This window comes from Girardinichthys multiradiatus, chromosome 10, assembly GCF_021462225.1.
Source record: "Girardinichthys multiradiatus isolate DD_20200921_A chromosome 10, DD_fGirMul_XY1, whole genome shotgun sequence".
In the NCBI taxonomy this organism is placed as follows: Eukaryota; Metazoa; Chordata; class Actinopteri; order Cyprinodontiformes; family Goodeidae; genus Girardinichthys; species Girardinichthys multiradiatus.
This window is the reverse complement of record NC_061803.1, coordinates 21,582,675-21,588,126: the sequence shown is the minus strand read 5'-3', so window position 1 is coordinate 21,588,126 and position 5,452 is coordinate 21,582,675.

The following is a 5,452-nucleotide window of genomic DNA, read 5'->3' as shown; positions in this document are numbered from 1 at the left end:
CATTATGAGGCCTTGCTGTGTTTTTTGTTGGAGCACTGAATTTTCAGTGTCATTTTTTGCACTATTTATTTACAGGGTATTTTCCAACACTTGTTCAGATGATTTAGTTTAATAAAGACAATGAAATATTAAAAAAACATTGCAGTTATCATGTTTGTGAAAGCTGACTATATATTTATGTTTAGCCTAATTTAGACTTTTTTTTTGACAACATAGATTTTGGCTAGAGATGCATCAATCAGTGGGGCAGAGATATGGTGATTTTTCCTTGATCGGCTCTGATCTGTGATCACAGGTCAAATCCTAACATAATCTGATTTTTCACCTTATTTATTAAATGCGTCAAAACCAGGCGTCCTACAATTTTCAGACAATAAAAGCATTAGCCAACATCATGTACTTTTTGGAGTTTAATAAATATAATTTAAAGGTTAGGGACATATACATAGAAGCAGGATTGTCTCGTAGTAGCTTCATTTTCTGTTGGATTCTGCCTCTATTAAAGAGTGGGACATTTTCTCTTTTATGTATTAAGAGTCCTTGGAGAGAAGAAAAAAATTATTATCAAAGAAACCCAGAATTTATTCGGCTTTAACAATGTCAGCTTGCATAATGTGACAAGAGGAATCTTTTACAACACACGGGGTGGTTCTGAGTGACCTTTTCACCTCCAAATACCTCCAGGGGCTCTAAACATGACAACAAACTCCAGGAAGCCAGGTCTTACTCTTGATTCGTCACCTAAATTTAACGACAACACTTGTTAACATAGATTTATTTCTATTTCACCTGATTTATATAAAATTTTATTTTTAAAAAGTCACATTTTACAGAAACAGTGGCTATTGTGGCTTCCAGAACCCGACCACCTTGTTTCCTGTCATGGTAAAGGGGGGCACAGTTTCAATATTTGTTCTGGGTGATGGGTTTGCACACATAGTTTCTGCCCCAACAGCACTGGCCTGTTGATGCCCTTCTTCTCCAACGCTGTGGTTCACACAGAGTTCAGGCACAAATGAATGCAGAATCAATCTGTCAAGACAGCAGAGTGGCTCTGGCGGAGCAAACTCTCAGGCTTTTACGCTTCACATTTTTACAGGTATTGTGTCTAATATTCAGACTAAAAAAGCTGTACAGGAGCTTTTTTTTTTTGGCCATAATCAGAATTGTGTGAACTTTAATCTCTTTAAGGTGTCTGGAAAACATGCATTTAGGAAATGGAAATCAGCAATCCTTTGAAATACATCTGCGTGAGCCTGCAGTTCTTTCACAACTGTATTAAAAATTAATACAGTTCCTTGAATAGAATTTACAGTTGAAATACCATATGAACCATTATAGTAAATTAGGAGAAGGGCTCGGACATTTAATGTATGCATGATGCATTTCTTAACAAGGCCAAAAGCTGAGTCACAAAGGTTGAAGGCAGGGGTGGGGGTTGGGTGACAATGGATATGGTGAGCAGTGACAGAACAAACAATGACAAAAAAAAGGGATCGGTGCAGAAAACAAGTGTGTGACTTCTTTCTAGGGGTGTTATCCCTGCCATCTCTGGAGGTAGTACCTCAGCGCTCCCAGCAGGCTCTCCATCTGGAGGTGTCAGATTCGGTATTGTAGCCAACACAGAGGAGACAGATGTTCGGCAGGGAGAGAGGAGGAGGATGTTTTTCACCTTCCAATCAGCGCTGGCCTCCTTGCCTTCTGATGGAGAGTGTAGGACATGGAGAAGAGTGCAGGACAGTACGAGAAACGAGAAATAACCCATGTACGGGCACAAATGGAACCTGAATGAACAGGGCAATAATAAAAACAAGTAGCTATCTATAGGAATCCTGCACATTTTTATCAACTCCCCCCTCCTCTACACTTTTAGGTCAGCCTGGTCCAGTTTGTACCCCATGCTGCTTGCAGTTGTTGCAGGCTCTTTTACAAGTCTATTGCCAGGCTCACTTCCTTGGTTTTCTACCAGTTCCTCTGTCACATGTCACTCTGCAGGTTTCCCAAGGCTTCAAAGGAAACTGGATCCAGTATTCGAGGAATAACGGGGGTGTTGATCATCTAAGAGATGCCACACAGAGGTGATTTTTATTGGCAGGTATTAAATGCGGGCTTTCTAGATCAAAACCATTTTTTCTTCTAAAATAAAATGGGAAAAAGTCATGTGGACATTTCATAATGTTTGGTTGATAACCATCCTAAAATATTTAGTTAATTTAGCTAGATCAGGAATAAGAGACAGCAATAATAATTGATCCCTGGATAAAAACTGGCATCAATTCAAATGAAAGAATCATTTAAGTCATGTTTAAAAAAGCTAATCTTTAAAGCTTTTAAAATGTCTTCGATCTCAATATGTAATCCATTTCTTTGTCAGCTAAGAGAATAAATTTAATGTCTTTGTTTTCAAGGCTGTTGGTTGGGCAAAGACATCTGATTAAACCTCAGTATTTAAGAAATAAAGAGCTTTCTGTATTTATGAAACCTGTTACTTGCTTTAATTAAAAGTTGACATTTCTTCTAGAAATTTTTCTGTGATTTACAAATTTAGAAGCTTAGATATGTATGTCTCCTACCCACTGATTTGTAACATAAAGCATGACCATCCTCCAGATTCGGTAGAAATTACTCAAGGAGCAGACATTACTTGGGAACATCTTTTACAGTCTTGCAAATGTATTCGTACTCATACTCATATTTTGTCACATTACAGTTTCAATGGATTTTTGGGGTGTAAAACTGCACAACAACCTAAACATATCTCTAAGGTAAAAACATGGTAGTGGCAAAATATGCCTGTCGGGATACGTTTCTTCAGCACGGACAATGAGACTGGTCAGAGTTGATGGGAAGATGGATAGAGCAAAAAACAGGCCAATCCTGGACTGGAAAATTGGATAGAAAAGACTAGAGACTGGGGCGGAGGTTCACCTTCCAGCAGATCAACAACCCCAAAGATTCAGTCAGATGCAATGGAATCGAAGTATGTTCATGTGCCAATAAGGCCCAGTCAAAGTTCAGGCCTAAATCCAACCAAGATGAGAGTTTTAACTCTGATTTGGCTGAATTCAAATTCATAAGATATAAAAAATATCATTGTTTATTTTCATTTTCTAAGTGTTTACAATAAATAAATACACTGCTTTGATGATTTCACAGTTATTGGTGAGTCTGAATTCAGTCTGGGTAGGAATGGCACACTTTCTTTTTCCTTTGTTTTGGCACTGAGCCTCCCTATAGGCCAGCTTGGGAGGCTACTAACAACCATCCCCCATCCTAGTCAAGCTCGACTGGACCTGGAAGCAGCAGCTGATCCAAAGCTCCTATCTTCTGGATCTCCCCTTGCGACTGGATCCGTGCTCCACTCCATCAGCATGGTAACTGAGAGAGACAAGTGACTTGGCCAGGGTTAACGTCTTAATACTCCCTGGGATTGCCTCCAGGATCCAAATAGCTACCCCTAATGGTTTTCCTCCTCTGTGTCCCTGTCAGGCTTCTATGACTGCACACTGCTTAAAAAAACAAAATAAATAAAAATAAAGACTTGCTGAGAAGCAGAGTAACGAAGCCGCACAATTAAATGCTGAGGGGCAGTGAGGAAGAAGAGAGCACCAGTAAGCATTTTGAACAGATACTTTGCATGGAGAGCCTGCACATTGGTATTAAAGTGGCCTGCTTCCTTTAGAGCCCAAGAGAGGAAAACCAGAACTCAATCAGTGTCATGTCGCATGGTTCAAAGCGGCCAATTCGATGCTGCCAGTAGGTTGAGAAATGCAAGGTGACAGTTCATTTTACCAGTGACAGTGTGTCGGTCTCGCTTGCTGCTTCCACAGTCAATTTCCAGCGAGCAGTGAAGGTTGCTGGAGACAGACAGCAGCTACACCTCCTCCTCCTCCTCTTCATCTTCACCACCGCCGCTCTCTCATCGACCCTGCTCTGCTTTGTATTCCAATTAACTGGACAGGGCGAGCGACAGCAGGCTCACATGCAAAATGTAGACAAGTTTTCACAGTTTCCACCAATACAATCGTACTGCGCTTCCCTTTTTCCTCTGTTCTCGGATTACAACCGACCAGTTGTTCTGAGGGGGTAATTCGTAGAGTCTCCCTTCTTACCTCCCTCCAGGGACAATGTCTTGGTCGTGAATAATAGGTCCCTCTATAACACATTCATACATCACCTGTAATAGATATGTGTAATCGCTCAGTCACGTCAAAGGAGTGCGGGCTCTAACTGCCATCCTTAACAGACACCTCAAATAATGCTGAATTAATATTTTGAAATGGCTCATATATTCTAACATAATACAATCCCAATGATTTTCCATTCAATGCTTTCAGGGCTAACATTGATCTGAGCCATGGCAACAATCCAAGTCAGTCAGTGTGAGGCAGTCTGAAGGTTCAGATTTTTGTGTTCTCAATCTATCATCTTGGGGATCTTTTTTTGTCCCCCCCCAGACATATGTTTGAGCAATAGGCGGGTCAGGAACACAATGATTCAGAGGAAATCCAAAAAGTAAACTGCCCCTTTTTTCCCCTTGAGTAAGGCAAACATTTACAACAAACACATTTTGTAAAAATGAGTAAATTAAAGTCGCATTTAGGGTTAACCTTTGGGTATTTTTAGACAGTATCCACACCAGTGAAACGTTTTCTCATTTTGTCACATTGTAAACACAAACATCTAAGTATTTCACATGGATTTTATGTGCTAGACTAACACAAAGTAACACATATAACTGTGAAATGGAAGACAAATGATACATCGTTTACAAAGGTACTCATCCCATTTACTCTGATATACCTAATTAAAATCTAGTGTGACCAACTTCTTTCGGAAGCCAGCTAATTAGTAAAGAGAGTCTAGCTATGGGTGGGTTGGCAACCCAAACATTTACAACAGAAACATTAAAATGTGTAAACTAAGGAAACATTTAAGGTTTAACAATTAGGATTTTTGAAGATTTTCACACTTTAAACCTGCAAAGTGTTCACACTGCTCGAACTTTTTTGAGACATTTATACTCCTAATAGTGTAAATGATTTAATTCAAGACTTTTTATCCTTTAAAAAAATGCTGCAGATACCTGTCATGTTATAAACACAAGCGTCTATGTGTGTTATTAGGATTTTTTGTAATAGACATAAGTAGAGCATAAATGTGAAGTGGAAGGAAAAGGATATATGGATAAAAATTTTATTTTAGCAAATAAAAGGTGTGGTGGACATTTGTATTCAGACCCCCTTCCCTTGTAACTCCTTAAAAAAATCCAATGTAAAAATGGCTTCCCAAATTCAGCTTATTAGTAGGAGCTGGGAGCACAGTGATTCAGAGGAAAATTCAAATAGTTAACTGCCTCTTTTTATTCCCTTGAGCAATGCAAACATTGACAACAGACCCATTTAAATAAATGTCTAAATTTGAGTCACATTTAGGGTTAACGCTTAGGAAT